Consider the following 25,315-nt stretch of genomic DNA (forward strand, 5'->3'; position numbering starts at 1 on the left):
CAGTCAAACGATTCCCACGTTTTATAAAATATTTAGATATTTTATCCCTTTTGTACTATGTTGAGCATAAGGGACACTTTTATCTTGGAAACATAATTGCAAAATTTTCAGAACAATTTACAAACCAAGTACATAACATTTCAAGCAAACTATAATGGGTATAGCTTGGGAAATTCAATACACAGCTTTTACCGATTCAGATTACATACATGGGTAAACATATAAACTATGACAGATTTAGTTTATGATATACATTACTACAATAGTACAACATTTAATAATTATTTAAGTATAATTATTACCTTATACAGTATACACACGGATTTCAATACAGTAGATCACTACAGAACTACACGTAAACTAGTTAATACAGGATTGTGAGACAACACTTGAAATGTACCCTTCGGGGTACAGGTTAAATCCTATCATAGTATAACCAGAGTCTCCTGGAGGGAGAGCGTGAGATTTGTGAATAGATCTATTCAGGACTGACAATCCCACACCTGAACTGCTAGCTACAGTTAGGCAGGCATGCCCGGGGTGACAAATGTCATTTAACCGACACTTGAAGAACATCGTAAAGGTCACTAGGTCATATCAAGCATGGTTATACGACTCACAATAGTATAAACTAACCATTTGTTTACGGGATTTCATTCTTCACTAGTTTTATTTTAAGTAATGAAACAACTATACATACTGGTGGTAGCCAGGGTTTTCAAACAGAACATACTATACATACTGGTGGTAGCTAGGGTTTCATACAGAACATACTATACATACTGGTGGTAGCCAGGGTTTTCAAACAGAACATACTATACATACTGGTGGTAGCCAGGGTTTCATACAGAACATACTATACAAAGGTTTTTGTACAAGAATACACACATACTACGATTGGTAGTAACTAGACATACAAACTAACGTTTTTCCTATACTACAACAGGATAGTAACAAACATTCATAGTTAATTCTATAATTCCTTAGTTTAGGCATCAGGGCTACGTAGGGAGAATATTCGACAGACTGTGGAATGTGTGGTTTCCGCCTCATTTCCTGTTCCTTTTTTGGTTGTGGGCTTAGGGCAGATCCACATAATCAACTGTCTGTTCGATATTGGTTTATACATGGCTAGCATGAACTAAGTGGTCATAGATGGAACTGATATTATCACACTTTTACTAAAGAAAATATTAGATTTTCTTGGAAACATGAGAACATTTTTACAGAGTCATCAACAGGTTTTCATTACAAAAACATCGCTTATGAACTCACCATATTTATGCTGATACTCTTTCAAAACTTCTTGTATTCTCAGGAAATCGGTAGACAGGTACCTCCTGGAGTTTTGAGAAGACGGAGCATATAGAGTTACGTCTTTTTCTTTTGATTATACTTTTGATGTATAAAAACAAGAATCAAAAAGATGTAAACACCTTTTCATATTTGTATCTAATGTAATGGTTGTGTTTTTTATTATGATTACTATGATGCAGTTGTTGTGATACTACATATGACGTCATCCACCCCCGAACGTTTCCGCCGTTCCGGTTTAGGGGTGTGACAAATTGGTATCAGAGCTCTTGTTTATAGTGAACTAAGTATACTGAACCTTACATGGTATACAACTATAAACACTAAAGGGGCCGAAGTGCTCTGTAACTCAAAGTATACTTTAAAATATACAAGTATTTTTACGAGGAGTATACAAGTATACCTACATACAAGGAACTATAACATAGTAGGAACTACATAAAAGTATTTAGGGCGAGTTGGACACTACGGTTAAACCTGGGCAGTTATGTAGTCATATGTGGGGCCAATATAACCTGATCAACTATATTGTCCGAGATATGACTAACATGTGTTTGGGAGTGACTGTGGTGCCACGACAAGTCTAAAACTCACCAAATTCTATACTAATGAGAATACATAGTTAAAATACTATAGGAGTATTTTATGGAACTATAACACTGCACATAATCATCACTATTAGTACAAATCCTTATAGCGAAAGACCTACAGTTCCTTGTTAATGTTAGTAGCTATCATTATAGGTCTTTATTATCGTTGTAGGATTAATATATATTTGCTCAAAATATTCGATTCATGATCATATAGGAGGCTTATCGTCATTCTTTCCCCTTGTATCTTTTAGAAAAAGATGCCTCCCAGAAAGAGACCCAACAGGAAGAACAACGACCCTCCGCTGCCACCACCTCCTCAGTTCGATCCCGCATTGTTCCAGGCAGCAGTTACGGCCGTTGTGGCTGCTGCAATGTCGCAGATAAACCCAGGTGGCTCGGGTGGATCAGGAGGTGGACCCGATCCCTAAAATCTTGGTGGAGACCAGGAACACCAGAAGGAGTGTTCCTATAAAGATTTCATGAATTCCAAGCCCAAATCCTTCGACGACAATGGAGGAGTCGTTGCCCTAACCCGATGGTTCGAGAAGATCGAATCCATTTTCGAGATTTGCGCTTGTTCCGAGGCAAACAAGGTGAAATTTGCTGCCTGCACCTTCACCGACAGAGCACTGACCTGGTGGAATGGTCGAGTCAAATCCCTAACTTTATCGGTAGCAAATGCCATGGGTTGGGAAAGATTAAAAGAGCTTAGGCTTGCTGAGTATTGCCCAAGGGGCGAGATGTAGAAATTGGAACAAGAGCTTTGGAACCTGAAGATGAAGGGTTCCGACATTGCTGCTTACACAGCTAGATTCTGCGATCTGGCTCTTCTATGTCCGGGAATGGTCACCCCGGAAAGCAAGAAGATAGAAAGATACATTTGGGGATTAACGCCCCCAACACAAGGAAATGTCTTGGCTGCTAAGCCTTCTACTTTTGACAGCGCCAAGTGCCTGGCGCAGACCCTGATAGATCACGGGGTTGATCTTGATGAAGTGGCAGCCGCTCTCGAACCACCAAAGGCAAGTGGTGGGAAGAAGAAGTTTTGGAACAAGCGAAAGGGTCAGTCTTTGCAGGAGCCCTCCAAGAAACAGCAAGTAGTGGCAGTTCATGCTGCTACCACTCCTACCGTTGTTCCTACAGCTCAAACACATGCCAGTAGATATGTTTGGTACCCTTTCGAGGTGTGACAAGTACAACTTGCATCATCATGGGCAGTGCCGCGAGATGTTATGCAATAGTTGTGGCAAGAAGGGACACACAGCCTGATTTTGCAAGACACCAGCTCAACCGACCAATCAAGCTTCTGGAACGGGCGCCGGTCAAGCCTGTTATGGATGTGGGGAGGTCGGACACTTCAAAAGGAATTACCCCAAAGCAACAACAGCTGGCACACTGGGAGAGTGCTAGCGATGGGCCAGGAGGAGGCAGTTGTCGATCCCACCGTTGTTACGGGTACGTTCCTCCTCGACAACTCTTATGCATGCATTCTTTTCGATTCTGGTGCGGAGAGAAGTTTTTTAGTCATGCATTTAAGCATCTAATCAAGTGTAAATCCCAAACTTTAACCGAAACATTTACCGTTGAAATGGCTAATGGAAAGAAAGAGAGCACTAACGACATATTCATAGGCTGTACCCTTACCTTAAACGACCATTCTTTCTCAATCGACCTTATGCCAGTTTCCATAAAAAGTTTCGATATCATCGTCGGCATGGATTGGTTGAGCCCCAATCGTGCTGCTATCCATTGTTATGAAAAAGTCGTTCGTCTCAATCTGCCCTCGGGAGAAGCCCCATAGTCTACGGTGATAAACTCAGCTCAAACCTTCGTATCATTTCATGCATCAAAGCCCAGAAATATCTGCGGAAGAAGTGTCATGCATTCCTAGCCCATGTTGTTAACGAAAAGCAGGAAGTTAAGGACCTCGAGAGCATCCCCGAAGTCTGCAACTTTCCTGATGTCTTCCCTGAAGATCTTCCCGGAATCCCTCCCGAGCACCAAGTCGAGTTTCGTATCGACTTAATTCCTGGGGCTACTCCCGTAGCTAAATCCCCATACCGTCTAGCGCTGGCAGAAATGCAAGAGTTATCCAGCCAGCTCAATGAGCTGCTCAGCAAAGGATTCATAATACCAAGTTCCTCACCCTGGGGAGCCCCGGTCTTGTTTGTGAAGAAGAAAGATGGGTCATTTCATATGTGCATAGATTATCGTGAACTGAACAAGCTTACCATCAAGAATCGTTATCCCCTACCCAGAATCGACAACCTCTTCGATCAACTTCAAGGAGCCGACTATTTCTCAAAGATAGACCTGAGATCAGGGTACCATCAATTTCGAGTCCATGAGAGTGATGTTACCAAGACAACATTCTGAACTCGCTATGGTCACTACGAGTTTGTAGTTATGCCCTTTGGTCTAACCAACGCACCGGCGGTATTTATGGATCTGATGAATCGGGTGTGCCTCCCTTTCCTAGACAAGTTCGTAATAGTATTCATTGATGATATACTTGTCTACACTCGGAGTGAGGAAGACCATAGACAACACTTGAGACAAGTGTTAGAAACACTAAGGGCGGAGAAACTCTATGAAAAATTCTCTAAGTGCGAATTCTGGATCAGAAAAGTAACCTTCCTTGGTCACGTGGTTAGCGAGGAAGGCATACACGTGGACCCTTCCAAAATCAAAGCGATTGAGAATTGGTCAGCACCGAAGACACCCACAGAAATCCGTTAATTCTTGGGTCTCGCTGGCTACTATCGCAGATTTATCCAGAACTTCTCCAGAATTGCTAAGCCCTTAACCACCCTGACTCAGAAAGGTGTATCCTTTTGCTGGGGAGAAAAGCAAGACTCTACGTTTCAAACATTGAAGCAGGCCCTATGCAGCGCACCTATCTTGTCCCTGCCTGAAGGAACGAAGGATTTCATTGTCTACTGTGATGCATCCAATCAGGGCCTAGGCTGTGTGCTCATGCAGCGAGGAAAGGTTATTGCCTATGCCTCGAGACAGCTGAAAACACACGAAGTCAATTACACAACTCACGATCTAGAGTTGGGAGCAGTGGTCTTTGCGTTAAAGATTTGGAGACATTATCTCTACGGAACCAAGTGCACTGTCTTCACCCACCATAAGAGCCTACAGCATATCTTCGATCAGATAGAGTTGAGCTTGAGACAACGGCGGTGGGTAGAGCTACTCAGTGATTACGAGTGCGAAATACGCTATCATCCCGGAAAGGCCAATGTGGTAGCGGATGCCCTCAGCTGAAAAGAGTATCCGGGTCGTAGTGAAGGCACTGACAATGACCATCCATTCCCATCTATCCACTCAAATCAAAGAGGCTCAGTTGGAAGCCTTAAAACCAGAAAACATGTCAGACGAAGCCTTGAGGGGAATGGAAAAGAACTTAGAAGTCAAGGGAGACGGAGTTTATTATTTCATGAACCGGATCTGGACCCCAAACTACGGCGGTTATAGGGAGGTTGTCATGAGCGAAGCTCACAAGACTAGATACTCCGTTTACCCAGGTTCAGATAAGATGTATATGGATCTCAATCAACTCTATTGGTGGCCGAACATGAAAGCAAAGATCGCTACCTTCGTGGGCAAGTGCCTGACTTGCGCCAAGGTGAAGGTGGAATATCAAAAGCCCTCAGGTCTACTTCAGCAGCCCGAAATACCTGAGTGGAAATGGGAAAGGATCACGATGGATTTCATCACTAAGTTGCCCAAGTCTCCGAGTGGGCACGATGCCATCTGGGTAGTTGTCGATCGATTGACTAAATCCGCTCATTTCCTGCCAATCAAAGAAAACTTCAAGATGGAAAGACTAACACAAATCTACATTCGAGAGATAGTCCGCCTTCATGGTTTGCCTGTGTCTATTATCTCCGACCGGGATAGCAGGTTTACCTCGAGATTTTGGCAGTCACTACAGAAGGCTCTTGGAACTAATCTGGATATGAGCACATCTTACCATCCACAGACTGATGGGCAGAGTGAGAGAACCATTCAAACATTGGAGGACATGTTGAGAACATGCGTCATCGACTTTGGCACGTCGTTGGATACTCATTTGCCCTTGGTCGAATTCTCCTACAACAACAGATACCATACCAGCATCAAGGCTATGCCGTTCGAAGCCCTCTACGGCCGTAAGTGCAGGTACCCTCTGTGCTGGGCTGAGGTGGGTGACACGCAGCTAGTTAAGGGTCAAGTCCCCGATAGCACTCTCATAGGCCTGGAAATCATCCGAGAAACTACTGAAAAGATCATACAAATCCGGGAACGACTAAAAGTTTCAAGAGATAGGTAAAAGAGCTACGCCGATAAGAGACGAAAACCCTTGGAGTTCCAGGTTGGTAACCGTGTCCTATTGAAGGTCTCACCCTGGAAGGGCATGATACGCTTCGGAAAGCGTGGAAAGCTAAATCCAAGATACATAGGACCATTTGAGATCCTCTCTAGGATCGGTCCCGTAGCATACAAACTTCGTCTACCATGAGAACTTAGCAACGTACATCCCGTCTTCTACATATCGAACCTAAAGAAGTTTCTATCCGATGAGACACTTGTGATACCCCTCGATGAGATAGAACTAGACGAGAGCTTACACTTTGTGGAGGAACCCGTAGAAATCATGGATCGGGAAGTCAAACGAACGAAACAAAGCCGTAACCCGATAGTAAAGGTTCGCTGGAATGCCAAGCGGGGACCTGAATTCACTTGGGAGCGCGAAGATTCAATGAAACAGAAGTACCCGCATCTCTTCCCGAGTCCATGATTTGTATTCTGTGTTTGAATTTTGGGACGAAATTCCCTCTAACGGGGGATGATGTAACAACCCGAACCTCTTTCCGTTACCGTTAGCCAAATTTCGTTAATAAAATTTGAATTTTATTGAGTCCCGTCGAATTCCTTTGGTTTGGAAAGTCATTTCGTTATATAACTGAACTTTATATATGAGTCGGGACCAAAACTACGCGAAATTTCGAGTTTTCCTACGATCAAAACAACCATTCACGGCCTGACCTGAGTTCACGGCCGTAAACCCGTTTACAGCCGTACACTCATTTACGGCCAACGACAGGTGGACCCCACCACCGACCATGAAAAATCCCTATAAATACGAGACCCTACCCCTCATTTACACTTTTCTGGCCGAAAACTCTCTCCTTCTCTCTCTAAACTCTTGACCGTAAACACCAAAAACACCCTCATTTCTCCCGAAAAATCATCAGGAACCACTTCTGGAGGTTGTTTAGGAGCATCTAAAACACGTTTTCCTCGAATCCAGCATCCTTGTTCTTGATTTTACGGCCGTACACGCTTCAAATCTTCAAAGGCCGTAAACCCTTCAAGAGGCTGTTCACGGCCGTAAATAGTTCATGGCCGTAAACCCCCTTCACGGCCGCAAACCTTCCCTAAGCGGTGAATTAGACTGAAAACCTGTTTTCCTCGATTCAATCAAGTCCCGGTAACATTCCTTAACCGAAAGCAAGTGTTTTTCTAACACATTATCTAACGGAATCGCTAATTTAGATACATATATGTATTTAATTGTTATTAGGATTCCGTTAAGTGCCACATACTACAACTCGAGGGTCTTCATTTCAGTTCGTTGGTTCGACGTTTGCACACAACTAACAGTGAGTTCATACCCCTACGCTTTTATGATTTTTAATGTTTTCAAGGGGGGATACAAGCCAAACACAAATGATTTTGTGAACAAGAACAAAAGGTTTTAACAAATTTAAAACTTATGCAATTGATACAGTCAAACGATTCCCACGTTTTATAAATTATGTAGATATTTTATCCCTTTTGTACTATGTTGAGCATAAGGGACACTTTTATCTTGGAAACATAATTGCAAAATTTTCAGAACAATTTACAAACCAAGTAAATAACATTTCAAGCAAACTATAATGGGTATAGTTTGGGAAATTCAATACACAGCTTTTACCGATTCAGATTACATACATGGGTAAACATATAAACTATGACAGATTTAGTTTATGATATACATGACTGCAATAGTACAATATTTAATAATTATTTAAGTATAATTATTACCTTATACAATATACACACGGATTTCAATACAGTAGATCAATACAGAACTACACGTAAACTAGTTAGTACAGGATTGTGAGACAACAGTTCAAATGTACCCTTCGGGGTACAGGTTAAATACTATCATAGTATAACCAGAGTCTCCTGGAGGGAGAGCGTGAGTATTGTGAATAGATCTATTTGGGACTGACAATCCCACACCTGAACTGCTAGCTACAGTTAGGCAAGCATGCCTGGGGTGACAAATGTCATTTAACCGACACTTGAAGAACGTCGTAAAGGTCACTAGGTCATATCAAGCATGGTTATACGACTCACAATAGTATAAACTAACCATTTGTTTACGAGATTTCATTCTTGATCAGTTTTATTTTAAGTAATGAACTACTTTACATACTGGTGGTAGCCAGTGTTTTCAAACAGAACATACTATACATACTGGTGGTAGCCAGGGTTTCATACAGAACATACTATACATACTGGTGGTAGCCAGGGTTTTCAAACAGAACATACTATACATACTGGTGGTAGCCAGGGTTTCATACAGAACACTATACAAAGGTTTTTGTCCAAGAATACACACATACTACGATTGGTAGTAACCCGACATACAAACTAACGTTTTTCCTATACTACAACAGGATACAATAACAAAGATTCATAGTTAATTCTATAATTCCTTAGTTTAGGCATCAGGGCTACGTATGGAGAATATTCGATAGACTGTGGAATGTGTGGTTTCCGCCTCATTTCGTGTTCCTTGTTTGGTTGTGGGCTTAGGGCAGATCCACATAATCAACTTTCTGTTCGATATTGTTTTATACATGGCTAGCATGAACTAAGTGGTCATAGATGGAACTGATATTATCACACATTTACTAAAGAAAATATTGGATTTTATTAGAAACATGCGAACAATTTTATAGAGTCATCAACAGGTTTTCATTACAAAAACATCGCTTATGAATGTTGGGTTTTGAGCATTCTAACACTCCTAAGTGTACATGCAACCCTAAATACCTTGGATCTATGTTTTCTCTATTATACATGCAAATATGAATATTCCAAGGTATTACCCTATCTAGCATACAATCTATGATACTTGGATAATAAAAACAAGTTTGAAGACATACCTTTTTATGTAGCTTGATTCCTTGATGCTTAAGAGCCGAGTGCCTCAAGTGTGACACCTCAAATGGTTCACACAACATCAAATACACTTGGAATAACTTAGAGAGAAATGAACCACTTCATGAAATCGGCTAGCCCTCACTATACACACATAGTTCTCTCATGGTCGCCGATTTTGACAAGAATAAGATGCTTATATAGTTTGTCACAATTAGGGTTACACCATGTAAACCCTAATTGTCATGGCCTTTCATTTCCATGATCCATGGGTACAAAAACACCATGGAGCATCCTATGGGTTTTAACCCAACTTGATAATCTATGGAGCATTAGCCCACTATACAAGTGTGGATGATTTACACAATCAACCCATATATTTAATTAGTCTCCTTTTGATAACTTAATTAATTCCAAATTAATTCTTGATCAATACTAATTAAATAATCTTATTAATATATTAGAACTTATAATATATTAGTAAACCTTAAGTGTTATTTCTCTCATTTTAGTCTATCCAAATGCATGATGCCATGCAACCCAAATGGACCATGCCAATCGGGTCAAGTACATACCAAATATAGTTATGGACTTAGACACTAATCCAACAGTCTCCCACTTGGATAAGTCTAAAACTATTATTGAGTATGACTTCAAGAACCGACTGACAATCGTAGCTCTTTAAGCCGCTGTCGAACTCTGACGTTGTAACTGAACTCTGACCTTTGTCAATGACTTGTCCATTAGATAAGTGATCATATATTCCTCCATTCTAGATATCATATGGACTAAGACATGGATTATAAATCATTCTCTCTGTCCATTTGTTGTTTCCAGATTTCCGATTCATGATGACTGACTGATTGAACAAATCAAATCAGTCCTGGCTTGGCCAAGCACTCACGTGTGTCATAATTAAATCATCGAGGGGCCCACAGATATCGCTTTTATCCCGAAGGTAAAAGGAATGGATAAACTTCGACTCATATGGCTTGTTCTACTACTTGTTGAATCATACACAAAGGCACGTTTATAACATCGAGTTACCAATGCGTTTTCGTGCAATCAATGTATAACCAACTCATAGTAACAACTCATATCTCTAGGTTTGATGAATATAAGATATTATCGTCTCATGATCACTCGTGATAAAATCCATGAAGTGATTCAAATGAGCGCGGGTTGAATCCAATACTCAAAACTTATGAGCACTCATGAGTGTCGTAGCACCACTTTGTCCAACATCTTAGACCTCTACAAGCCAACCCATGACAGTCTTGATTCATATCTACTTCCAACATATGACCGACTGTGGATGATTTGAATAACTTAGTCATTCAGGAAGAACGACCTAGTTATTCTGGAAGTCAAAACATGCAAAGTGAAACACAAGAATAATTGAATCCAATATGGTCTCAGAACTTATGAATATAAATATAACACCTTTTATTTATCACCATATTGATCACACATTATTCATTGCATACTATTTCAAACTATCAACTTTATACTTGAATTAAAAACAATAGTTGTCCCATGCTCCAAGCATGTACACTATGTTTTCTAAACAATAGTCATGCCATACACCAAGTATGCACACTATGTTTGTCTAAACATTAGTTATGCCATACACCAAGTATGCACACTAAGTTTGTCTATGATCTTTACTCTGTGAAATAGATCGATTGAACATAATTCCAATGATTCTCATTTCACAATCCCAAATCCTTACCGCAAATGCAAGAATTCCAAATTCCTGCCATTTACCAAAATCTGTTAGATTCTAAACTTGTATGCATTGATCCTCTTGTAAAGATTATGCACAAAGTCACAAAGACTTGTCAACAGACATTACAGAGTATTCCAATGGAGATCAACTCCATGGAAATATCCTTCTTGCATTAAGTTTATTTTCCTAATCTTATACAGATTAAATCCACCTATGGAGACAACTCCATCTTCCCATTTTTTACTATAATTTCTGAACAAGAGTTGCCTCTTTTCAGAACATGTCAATATGGTCCTTCCAGAAACACTATACTTCCAACTGTCCATGAGCAACCAATCTTTGGTAAACCTTAGATTGTCCTCGACAATTGCTTAATCATTTTAGTCGTATCCAATTCTAGACCTTTTCCCCTTCTTAATGCCTCAGACATTTGGAAAATTTAGAAAGGATAAATATTATAGCACATGCAATCGATCCTGTACCCAAAGCAAATGGCACACGATTCATGATGTCTCACATAAAGACATGATTCTAGGTCAGTCTTTTTGCTATAATATCTCTATTTCTATTTTCCAAGTTCTCATAATTCAGATTATGAAAAGGGATGTCGTAATCATAATCGAATTTTAGAATGCAAATAATGGGCCTATATATAGAATTTCCTTATGTTGAGCCATTCCAACACAAAATTCATATATACCCTTGACTAAAGATGATTAAAACCTCAATCTAAGCTTTTAGAATTGAAATGAAGTATAATTTCCTCTCCCTTAATTATAGCAAAACAACTTTTCAACCCCTGCAACTTCCGGAATTGAAACTTTTGTTTTCTATAATTAACATTGCTATCTTGCAATACTCATCATAATTATCATGCTCCCACTAACATGATGATTATTAGCATAACACTTGTGCTCCCACTAGCTTTGACATGTACTCAGAAATCAGCTGGACTTCTAGAAATCAATACTTTATTGACTTTCTTACCAAAGTTCAGACTTACGATACGATATGCTTTGATAAAATCATACACGTTTCCTTAGATAGCACACATGTGTGTCTACTCAATTTCAGAACTATGAAAAAGGATGTCGTAATCATAGTCTTAATTGTTTAGACCTTTGTCATTCCTCACAAGTCCATGTTAGTATGCCGGTTAACCACACACACTCCACTAACGACTTTGATAATGCAAATATCACAACTGTTATCTACTTAAAATCTACTTAGTGAAAGTGTTTCCTCACCATCATTTTCATCAATCAGAGAGAAACCTTATGACACTTAGATTGTTTATGGTGTAAGTGTTCTTATCCAAACCATAAGGACTGAACTCAATCTTACTTTCTTGCCACCTGGCAGCACAAGGGCCTGCCATTTCTTCCAAGTTGTTATGCAACCAATTGAGAACTCTCAGAACTCATATGCATAGCCAACTTTAACTAGAATGGGCACAGAAATAGAGATATGTCAACACGATAGGTTATAAACCTCACGTCGTGTGCTAGTGATGAACTACAGGTTTTTATTCTTGATTAGATCTTGAAGCTTTTCCAAGATCTCTAAGACTCCCACTGTCCTCTTGACATATAAGACTCACTTGTCAAATATTCAAGAGATAGTGCGGATTCTTTATCAAGACAGACACTTTACACAATTGGCCTAAGTTGGTCTTTGTTTTATCCAAAACATCACAACTTACCAATTTCAAATGTACAAGAGTAGGACACTTTTACTCTTACATTTGACAAGTGTTATAAACCTTTCTTTAAGGTATGTCACTCATCTTACAGTCTTGGAGTATGACTCTAAGACTTGTTTTCGAACGAAGTATGACTCATCTTCTTGATTTAACCATTCCAACAATTCAAGATTCCTCTTCTTAGTCATAAGAATGCACTAAGATGTCCTTAGATGACTAATTGTGTCATGATTTCTAAATCATTAAGATGATCACGAAACATGATACTAAAGTACTCTCCCATCTTTTCAGATTTGAGAAACTTTTATCCTTCTGCCTAATTTGATTCTTCTCATCCGTTCTGCCATATATTGAAAATTTTCCAATGTTTCAGAACTATACTTAAACTGGTAAGTATAACCATATTTACTAAACTTTAGTAAATCATGACGAATAGTGCACCAGAATGTGTACTCGATCCCTTAGTCCTTCACTTGACTCACATATACGTGTGAACAAGGAATTAATCTTAATTTTCCAAACAAGAAAATTCTCATTCATCATACTATACAACTTGCATGATTTCTAAGTTTCTATCCAACTGAAACCTTGGGTGATGAGAATCTTTCCTTATTTGGTAAATTATGACCCTACCACAAACGAAAGAATCAAGTCCATTTTTCAATATTGCTATCAATGGAATCATATAAACAACCATTTTTCACAAATGCCACTGTAAGGATATTTAAATAGAAAATTAAAACCTTTTTATTTTATTCTAAAACTCTGCGGAAAAATCTTATCCTTACAGTGCAAATGCATATGAAAAACTTGTTGCTATCTATTCCTAAGCAATATAGCATAACTCCTAAGCAACAGCTCAAAAATTCTGATCACCGAACCATGCGATCGAAATCCATCTTCGCGATCAGAATCAGCATATACTTCTTTTAAGTTTCTTCATTTTTCTTTGATTCTTAAAACAACAATATGTAACCCAGTCACATCATGTAATGAGAATCTCATAATAGAAACTTAACAGAGTTAGATAGTGGACTTCACCTGAAGTAGAATCAAACATCTTGACTTGATCAACCCTATGATCCTTCAGGTAAATAGGCAGTTTTGTAACCAATGCCCCTTCTTTTGGCAATATAAACATATGAACTCTATGGAAATGGTACACGGGACTATCACAGACTTAGACTTTCTCTTTACCATTTGGTCAACCAAGTTGACTATGGCCGATCCCTTTCCATTGGGAAGAGAAAGCCTTTTCTAGATATCCAATGTTACCATTGTCAATGTCCATTGGGAAGTTGATCTCCTAATCAAATTTGCTTTACTAGTCCTCAAACCATTGATGATTCAGCAGCACCAAGCAAATAGATAAGATCATTAAGGGTCATGTCATAGTCCGTTTCATAGTAGTCCCATAGGAACTCACTATGTGACTTAGAAAGTGATTGAACATCCAACTTTCTTAATACTTTGACACCCAACTCTCATGGCTTGTCAATATGTGACTTCATCTCCAAGATGTGATCACACATAGACCTTGCTTGCCAAGTGACCTTGAACTTGTGGGTTAGGAAAAATAATTGGAGGAGGTAAAGGAAGTGAAGTTCCAAGAGATTTGGGAAGATCATAAATATCTTAACTAGACATCTTTTGGGAGATATTCAAGATAGTTGATCTAAAGTCCTTAATATAACACCCAATATGAAATATTAAGGCTAGGACCCAACACAACATTTTATAACTTGGAAGAGGGATGTCGTAATCCAGGTTATAAAATATTTGAAGGTAGGTGAATGACGATTCACCAATTTCCACCATGAAAACGAAATAATTTATTTGGTTTTAATTGGTTTTGAAACTCCTAGATTCTTTTGAGATTCATTGAACTTTTCAATGGCATGTTTCAATCTCGATTGTGCCCTTCAGGTTTTGTGACTGGGATGCCGAGGGTCACAAAACAAGGTATGAATAACCATGCAAATATACTTGGTACCCTTAATATTTATCACTTAATCGATGTGTCGGTTAACCACACGCGCTCCACCGATCCTATGATAAACATTAAGTTACCTTTTGCCTACCTTGTTAAATCCAGGTTAGTGTGCAGGTTAACCACACACGCTCCACTAACCGACTTAAGCAAAGTGCAAAGTGTAATTTCATGGGTTAGCACCAAATTCACATTTTCCTAAGTAACTAAGATTGAGAATTTATAAAGGTTTAGTTACTTAGTATTTATCATTAATACTTTTAATGAAGGGAGAATTATAGTCTTTGTCCTACCCGTTCAGCTAACGACCCTCCACCAGTCAAGGAAGCGATGGGTGAGAGTGGACACCCATTAAACTGCCATTTTATAGGCAGTAACCTTATACCCCCCTTATAGACCGGTTTCGTGAATGAGGCCTACTAACGGTAAGACTGACTTGCTCTTATACATATATATATATATATATATATATATATATATATATATATATATATACTAGTAGCGTACCCGCGCGATGCGGCGGCGGCGATTTATTTTATTCCGACGATTTGTTCCTTTCGGCGATCAATTGTCTCTAGACGGCCATCAAATACTAATTTCCGTCTATTACTATTTATCTGGTAGCGGACGGCGATTAGTTTCATTTAATGAATAATGTTAAGATTGTGATCTAATGGTGGATCTACGACGACTCTCTAGTATCCGTTTTCCAATGGGGGCGGCATCTGTTGTCAAGGGGCGGGTTTGAGAGAACTTACGACGGTGATTGCTACGGTTTCAAACAGTTCGACAGTGACCGAAACAGGTAATGAAGATCTAGATGGCGAGGGAAGGTTTAGTTGTGATGAGGGATGGTGGTGACGGCGCCATTGTCGGATGTAAGAGAAGGGTTGAAGACGGAAGAGGGAAACTGTGATTGAGAGAGAGTAGTTGAGAAAGTGATTTGGGTTTGTAGAATATGTCCAGGTGGCAATTTTTTTTTTGTTAATAGATTTCTTAGGTGTTAATTTCATTTTGAAAACATATCATATTCCAATAAACACGTAATGCATCAACAATTAGTTTTCCTTAGACATTTCTAATTTGAAATGTAGAAATAAATTGATTGGTTATCATATTTAATGTCGTTCAAGTTGAAAGACTATCCAATATTAGATACAGTTGATTTTCTTTGAAATTTATTTCAATAATTCATATACATACGATCTCACTTTATTTTTTTTTCAAAACTATGAATACGTGTCATAATTAGGGATGAGAAACGGGCAAGACCTAGATCGGACCGGCTCGAAGACCGAAAATTATGAATTACCTTACCCAAAAACCAGATCGTTTTTGGGTGTATCGGGTCTGGGTCCATGTTCTGTTCGGTCCGCGTTCGGGTATTAAATCGGGTTTCGGGTTTTGGACCGAATTAGACATTGGCAGTGTTGGTTACGATTTTGGTCCGTTCCGGGCACCAAACTGGGTTTCACATTTTTGTTGTTTACGGTTTCGAGTTTTGTTTGTCATGTTACTCTCGTCTCTAATATTATATTTCAAATTATAATATTACTACGTAACATCTATCATTTGTATCTTTGTTGTTTGCACAATTCGACTAAAAATATATATAAAAGAAGATGAATGCAAATGTAATAATTAGCATTATATCAATCTGATTTTTTTTTTAAATCAATGTCTAGTAAAATTATATGTCACTCAATGTATTGTAATGAAATAAATGTAATAAGTTTTATGTTGTGTTCTTCAAAACAAATACCAATATATTTTGGTGAAAGGAATAAAATATTATTATAATCAATTAATAATATATTTTTTTATTACATATTTCACTTAGCTCATACTCATTTGAAAATTTTTTATTTGACTTTTATAATCATTAAAGGACGATAACAATAGTGAATTAGATCCTTAAAATTCATTTATTTCTATTTAGAAACGTCATAGATATACGACTGGATCACTAATAAATATTTGTAGGCGATATGAATTAAGGGTATTAAGGTAAAAATGTTTTCCGGTCCGGTCTGGGTTAAATCCGGTATTCTGGGTCTGACCGGTCCAAACCCGATTAGTGGTAAAAACAAAATCCAAAAACCGACCCACTAATATGAATATCCGGGTCCGGGTCCGGACCGGTTCGCTCCAACGGATCGTTTGCACATCCCTAATCATAATGATATAAGGTTATGAGGCAATTATCATCAAAATGAGCATACATGTCCTAGTTGATATGTTATTCTTAATAACATATGTTTTAGATTAAAACTGATGTTGTTTTTTGAATAAAAATAAAAATAAAATATGTTCTTAATTTAGATTAAAAATACAAATACACGTTTTTGGGTTAAAAATAAAAAACACATTGCAATTTCATAGAATTGAACATAATTTAAGTTTTCGTGTTAAATATTTACTTAAATGTATTCCAAAATAATTAAGAAACACTCATTTATACGTGGATTACGAAGCGTCTAAATTTCTTTCTCTCCCACATTACACTCAAACAGCTTTGGACTATTATCGAGTATATTTCTTGGTATGTAAACCACATATCAAATAGCATGCTGTCTAACCTATTTTTTTATGGTTTAACTACTACTCTTGCACTCTTCATAATAAATTAGTATTCGAAATTTTATATTATTAAAATAATAAAACTAAAAGTTATATTATATTATCTACAATCAATAATAAATTGATATAAGTGAAAACTATAATTCATATACCTTTTATGATCACATTTTATTTTAAGTTTGGTTATAGGGTATTCAAAACATTTTACGAAACCAAAAGTCTGTATCTATATGTTAAAATTTTATTTTGATAGATTCATACTTTATAAGAAGCAAATTTATTCATATTAAAAATACTTATAAATATGTGTTACGCTTTTATATAAACAAAATAAAAATATTTACCTAAAAGACTTTGCCAAACCGGTTGCAAGTCATTTTAACGATACCCTTTGAGTTTATAAGAAAAACTAAAATACTTTTTGCTGGTGGTAAATGATAATATCGTTCCATAAAAAATTAGATATAATATAATTGATAAAAGTAAAAAATAAATTTAAATATATTATTATTGGTGGTTAAAATTTATTGTTTTTTTACATTTTAAAAAAATAATAATGTAGTATTTTATAATAAAAATAAATATATGAAAATGATGAAACTTATTGAGTTGTCAATGCCTCTCTAACCTAATGCCCTAGAATGTCTCTTCATATACATATGTTGCTTTTGTATCACTACTAAAGAACATTTACTGTTAAAAGCTTCTATTGAAAGCCTTATACCTACTTGTGTGTACTTATTTTATATTTTTAAATTCTACATTGAAACTATGTTTTTCTATAAAAAAATAATTTTCATATACCGTCTTTATCAATTATTTGTTTACAGGTAAAGTGTTCATGTTATCATAGATTTGGCTTACTATATATGTTTATTTAAATCAAATGTATATAAGTTTCACATTAGAAAAAAAGTTAATTACTTATTATACAGATAAAATATTAAATACAATTATATTTGATAGATATTCTAATATTTATAAGTACTGGCATTTGTCATTTGTGATTTGATGACGTTATTTTTATGTTTGATAAAAAATGCTATACATTTTCTATTTTTATTTAATTCGGCAATTTATCAAAACATAAGGTGAATAAGTTATTTTCAAATCTGGAAGCTGAGAAGGTGAGTAATCTATCTTCAAATCTGGAAGCTGAGATGGTCTAAATAATCAAATCACACTCAACAACTTGCAAAATCTAAAATCTGAAAAACAAAAAATAAACTAAATACACTATTTCAGTTCATAATGCACATTTTCATATCTAAGAGCTCTCAAACAAAAAACTATACTAAATAAACTATTTCTTCCTCTTAAAGTCTCCAAACCTATTGATTAACTACAATGACTATTCAAAATCTAGATTTGGCGGTGTACCAGATGTCGAGAGTGATTGAAGTAATGTTGGTGGTAAAGGGAACAAGAAACGCAGATCTACAAAGATCTAACTCAAATCCAGAAATCCACCCCTTTTCTTCATCATAAACTCGGATCAATATGGAGGGAGCTGAAGTGAAAGGGCCTACTGTTGTATACAACAACGTATTTGGGGATGGTGTTTAGATTTATGGTGGTTTACGTTTATACAGAAGGTGGTGGTGTTGATGACGATGAAGGAAATGGGGATGGTGGTAACGTTGTTAGTAATGTGAGGGTTTTATGGAGCTGGTGCCGGTGGTGAGATTGCTTGTGGTGGTAGTGAGGACTATTTGAGAGGAAAAACAATATGAATGATATTCTTTAAAAAAAGGTCGTTAAGAATTGAGTAGAGGTGGTCATAGTGGTCAGGGTTGTAGAGGAAGTGTGGGAGGAGGTCACATCTTAAGTTTGAAGCTACGGTTTTCAACGATGGATTATATTTATATTGTAAATATTTAGTTTTGATTGGCTTAAACTTATTCACAAGGATCACCAATATATAATTAATCTACACCATTCAAATTAAATCTAAGGTTTATATCTCACCTCCTTATTTTTAAGACTTTGGTCTTAAAAAATTTTGGTCTCCTATTATTTATGCATTATAAAGTAGTATATATATATATATATATATATATATATATATATATATAACTTATAATACTATAAAGTATAAGGGTTGAATTTTAACTTTTAAAATTCTAAGGGCTTAACTTGGATTTAAAGTATTCACAAGGGAAAACTTTTCAAGTTCCAAAACATGAGGGCAAGTTTTTGAAACTATTAAAAACTATTCAATTCCATAACTTATGTGTTTAAAGTAGTTTTTAATACAAAAAACTCTTCAAGTTCCATAACATGAGGACAAGTTATGGAAGACTTTAAACTATTAAAAGAATGTAACTTTTCCTTTATTCATAACTTATGAAATATTTATGAGTTTTATGATTCTTAAATGTGACTTTTCATGTAACTTGAGGACAAGTTACAAAAACACATTTTAGAATCAACTCTTAGATTAAAATGGATTGAAAACAACAATTTCACATAACTTTCCTATTAATCTAAGCAACTCATAAGAACAAGATAATTCAAATCAAACTTTTTCATGAAATTAGCCTAACCATTAAACTAATACAAAACATGAGTCTATTGATAATTATCTTTGAAATTGGATTAGAATGAACATTACCACATCAAAAACAGGTTTATAGGTTCAAAAACAGCTTAGGGTAATGATTCTAGTCCAATTCCAGCCTTAAAAGTCGAAAATATACTGTCAGGGAGTCCTACTCGTCGAGTGTATGAACCTACTCGACGAGTAGGATGAGTTTCCTCATGGACTCGGCGAGTCCATCAGTGGACTCGGCGAGTCCAGTGCCCAGACAGCCCAAAAATCATTTTTTTTCAGCATTTTTCAGCACTTTGCATCAAGTATAATTGAAAACAAGCCTAGGCTCTGATACCACTGTTGGGTTTTGAGCATTCTAACACTCCTAAGTGTAAATGCAACCCTAAATACATTGGATCTATGTTTTCTCTATTATACATGCAAATATGAATATTCCAAGGTATTACCCTATCTAGCATACAATCTATGATACTTGGATAATAAAAACAAGTTTGAAGACATACCTTTTTATGTAGCTTGATTCCTTGATGCTTAAGAGCCGAGTGTCCCAAGTGTGACACCTCAAATGGTTCACACAACATCAAATACACTTGGAATAACTTAGAGAGAAATGAACCACTTCATGAAATCGGCTAGCCCTCACCATACACACATAGTTCTCTCATGGTCGCCAATTTTGACAAGAATAAGATGCTTATTGTGACAACCGTCAAAATTCGAGTCAATTCTAGAATAGATAAACTTAGTTGCACGTATAGGCACGACACATACTAGACTTAGTAACTAGAAGTTAAGATAAAACCTATTAGAAACTTGGAAACAATTAGAAACAATGGATAATGTGCTTGGATTTCACATTGGTATGTGAATTCTACAACTACTTAATTGTAGTGACTATCCACACTCGGGCCATTCCTTGACTTGAACACCATTTCATGAATTATATACACCCATCATACACTTGACCTAGTAGTAGAAATTAGGTCAAAGTCTCATAGAAACTTAAGTCAAAGTTGAAGACTAGGACTAGTATACTTGATTCCTCAATTTCGCTTGAATTTCGGAATCACTACATAGAATGCCAATAAACCGGTAAAAACAAATTACAAACATTATTTCTAATTTGAATAAGGGTTATGAAACTCAAAAATAATTTAAAAAGTCTCAAAATTTAATTAATTTTGATATCCAAATATTTATTAAATCTCAAGACCCTAAAAGCCATAAAAACTCATATTTATAAACTTTAACCTTAAAAATTCTATAAAAATAATTATGAAACTTATAATATGATCTTATAATAATTAAAATTATGAAAATGCATTTATGGAAAATAAAATTTAAGTCATTAACAATTACCCTAAATTTATAAGTCAAAAATCAAGGTTTCATGAGCAAAAACTTGGTTAGGGTGTATATTTTATAAAAAGTTTGATATTTTTATAAAAGAATTGAATTTTTTTTATAAAATTAAAAGAGAGGGAGGGCATTTTACACTCAAAACCGTCCACCCTCTTCCCAAGACACTTCCCCTCTTCCCAAAACACATAATCACTCCTTCTCTCTCACACTCCATCTCCTTCACTTCTCTCTCTCTCTCTCTCTCTACACTCTCTCTCACACTCCACCATTTACCACACTCAAACTCTCTCTTTCTCTATCTAAAACCACGAAATTATCCAGCCAAGAACATCTATTAACCTTCAAATCTTCATCTTCTAGGGTTGTTCTTCATGGTAATCACGGAAATCCTTCAATCTCCTTCACTTTTCTTTCTAGTTTTAAAGGTTTTTCTTGCACTTGTCCTTCTTCTACACCATTCTTTGTGAACATTCATGATCATAGCCATGAATTTCGAGTTTTATGATGATGGTGGTAGGGTTTCACCCAAGAACAACATGCATGTTGTTTGATGGTGAAATCCAAGGACCAAAACCTATGTCAAACCCTAAAATAAGAATTTTTACAAGTTTTAAAGGTTCATATACCTTATGCATTCAAGTTTTTCCTTGAAAAACATCACTATGAACAAAATATATCCATGCATGGTCTTCAAACTGTGATGCATGTAATGAACAACAAGTTAAAGAGCTTGATGATTAAAGTATATTGTTAATAGTGCATGTAAATGATTTTATTCATAAAAAAATCTAAAAATCTTTTTTCTGTTCAAAAAAAAATTTTCTCAGAATCCCAGTAAGATAATAAGAGGATCTGGAAAATACCAAGAGTTTTTATCATTTCCTTGATTTACTAAAATTGTTACAAGAAAACAAGGCCATATATCATATAAAATAGTTTCTGAGGTCTATAAATCCTAGAAAAATTCTTGGATGACCCCTAAGGTAATTAATGACCTCTCATTAAATTTCATCGATTTTTGTTCCTGTATAGTATGGTTTTGAGTTTTCTTTTTGTTTAGCTTCAATAAATCATAACACCACTTTAGAAAATGTGAAATGGATACTTAATAATTTTCACAGCTCCTACCCTATGTGGAAGACTTCGAAAAAAAGTTTCAGAATTTTTTATAATGCATTCCTATTTGTCCTCGATTTTTGTATTTATAATGGTCTAAAAACAGGAAAAATAGTTTTACTCATCCAAAATTCATGAAAATTTACCAGAACACCTTACAACATATTAGAATCCTACATAAAAATTTTGATGATTTTGCTCTTCTATATGCTATTTTTCTTCTATTTTCCCAAGATTAAATACACTTAAATCCATTTTTTTATTAAATAAATGCACAAAAATCATAAATCCTATAAAAATTCTTGGATGACCCCTAAGGTAATTAATGACCTCTCATTAAATTTCATTGATTTTTGTTCCTGTATAGTATGGTTTTGACTTTTCTTTTTGTTTAGCTTCAATAAATCATAAAACCACTTTAGAAAATGTGAAATGGATACTTAATAATTTTCGACCCTTTGTGGAAGACTTAGAAAAATATTTTCAGAATCTTTTATATTGCATTCCTATTTGTCCCCGATTTTTGTATTTATAATGGTCTAAAAACAGGAAAAATAGTTTTACTCATCCAAAATTCATGAAAATTTACCAGAACACCTTACAATATATTAGGATGCTACATAAAAAATTTGATGATTTTTCTCTTCTGTATGCTATTTTTCTTCTATTTTTACCAAGATTAAATACACTTAAATCCATTTTTTTATTAGTATATACTATCAATTCCTAAAACCTTAGCTATAATAAAGTTCTTTCTCTTTCTTATTTTGACACGGGATTCTTTGGCTTTGTTATTTTGGCACTAAAACTTCTGTTTCTTCTTTTCTCGCGCAACCCAGTATACATTTTACCATCCTTATCTTCTCTTCCTCAAAGGCGGTTGCTGCCCTTCTCATCAATGATATATATTACGCTTTCTTTACTTATTTCCTCTCCCACACCGTCTCTCTCCCTCGGTGACTGACGTTCGAGCTGTTGCTGGTGATCGACGAATGATAAAGGAGCAGCAGTCGGCGACCAGTCCAAAGTTGCCTCCGACGACGTATCAAATGTTTCCCGCGTCGCACGGGACACACCACCGCCTTAACCTCTGTCTCCCAAAAATGACACCCTAAATGGTTGGTGGGTTGCCGAAGGTGAGGCGCTGCAAGGTAGGTCGGTTGAAGGAGTCCAGACCATCTATTGTTTCCGATTTGGGGGTACTGATTATCACCCACCATCCTCTCCACTTCCACAGGTCGATGTCTGATTTCATTTCATTCTTATGTAGGTTTCGATGAATTTCATAGGGAGTTCAGGGTCGACTTTCGAATTTCAGGTATATCACCCGTAATTTCGGATTTGAAGTTGCTTAGACTTTGATTTTATTGTAACTTCAATTCATATTTCATTAGTTTGATTTTATGTTATATTAATCATTATTTAGAAACGACGTTTCATATCTTGATTGAGCCCCGATTAGTTACTTTTCCTGAAATTCATATGCTGATATCAAATGGTACATGAGACCAATCTGTTGTTCCCAGTGGGGCATCCACCGGTAAGATTTGTTTCTCTCATGACTCAAACTTTTTCTCAGAATGATTTCCCCAAATCCATCTATGCCTATCTTTCTACTTTTGTCATATTTGGTTAAAACTTTTTAAATATATGTAGCCTTTTTATTTCGTATATCAATGGTGTAGACAGTAGACATCCATGCATTTGATTTAACTTGCAAGCAGCCAAGCAGGTATTTTGCTAGAATTTCAGATGTAATAATAACATATGCATATCAATTTTTGTCTTGTAGGCATCTATCAAACACTTGATCTAAGAGATGGAGGCTTGGACTACCTTGGAAAAGGTGTTTCCAAGGTAACCTAATACTCTGGAATCTGAATTGATGTTTTTTGTTTATTTTTGGACACTTTCTATTGTCTGTTTAAACTAAGTTTTACATTCTATGATTAGGTTGCTTCCAATGTGAATACCATTATCGACCCTGCTATTGTAGGCAACGTTTGTTTCATCAATTCACTCTTTCCCCTCAATATCAATCAAAATATTACTATTTTAGTTGACATACATAATGTAAACATATATGTTCATATTACAGGACCCAACTGATCAAACTGGTACTGACAACTACATGGTTCAAAAACATGATGAAACTAAGAACGAGTAGGGCTGGTGCAAGCAAAAGGTAAACTATAGTCTCAACTTTCACATCTTAAATTTATTTATATTTTTTTTTATAAATGATCTACTTTCTTGTATATGCCAAGATAACTGCTGAATGTGGTGACAAAGTTCATATTGTTGGAGATGATCTTTTAGTCACTAACCTAACGGTAAGTTTTCCAAAATTCAATTTCAAGTTTTGTGAAGGGCAAAATCATCATTTTAAAAGATTTAACGATCTATAGACCACCAAGGGGACCCAAAATATTAGTATAGCAGAATGACCCAAAGACAAAGAAGCAGTCGGTTTCTTCCAATTTTGTTGTCTTTGGAGTTTAGTTATTTGGTTTGAAATTGGTTTAACAAATTTCAAGAATTTTTTTTAGGTTATCTTTAATTAACTCTGTCTATTGGATTTCCATCTGAATTTGGTACTAAGATTAAATTGTTTATTTCTATTGATTCTCATGATTTCAATTTTTTTTTGTTCTTCAAGGATACAAAGGTTAGCTGATATGAAAAGGTTAGCATATATGAATAAAACGGTAAAACTTGTAAAGATTGGATTGTTTATTTCTTTTTTAGATAATTTGCATAAATATATTATTAATTAGTTTTTTTATTGCAGATTTTGGCACCGTGTGTTCTGTTAAACCGACCAACTAAATTGGTTTGGGTTAGTTGGATTTCTACAAATTTACATTTTTTTAAGGTTTAGGAAACTTATAGTCTCTTTTTCTATTTGTTAGTATCTTACACTCAATGTTTTTAGGTAATCATCATGGACAGAGTTACTGTTAAAATCATGTCATGTTCATGCAAAATGGCAGATATCACAGATGAAGGCGTTTCATGTAAGATACAAAGGCCAGTATAACAAAATGTGAATTACTTTTTTCTTAATCTTATATAATGGTCAACATGTTTTACTCATATTGGTAATTTTGAGTTAAGAATGACATTGGAATATATATTGTGAAGTCACTTGACATGTTTGTATTCT

Source organism: Lactuca virosa, chromosome 9 (assembly GCF_052849685.1).
Source record: "Lactuca virosa cultivar CGN04683 chromosome 9, Lactuca_virosa_CGN04683_v6, whole genome shotgun sequence".
Classification (NCBI taxonomy): Eukaryota; Viridiplantae; Streptophyta; class Magnoliopsida; order Asterales; family Asteraceae; genus Lactuca; species Lactuca virosa.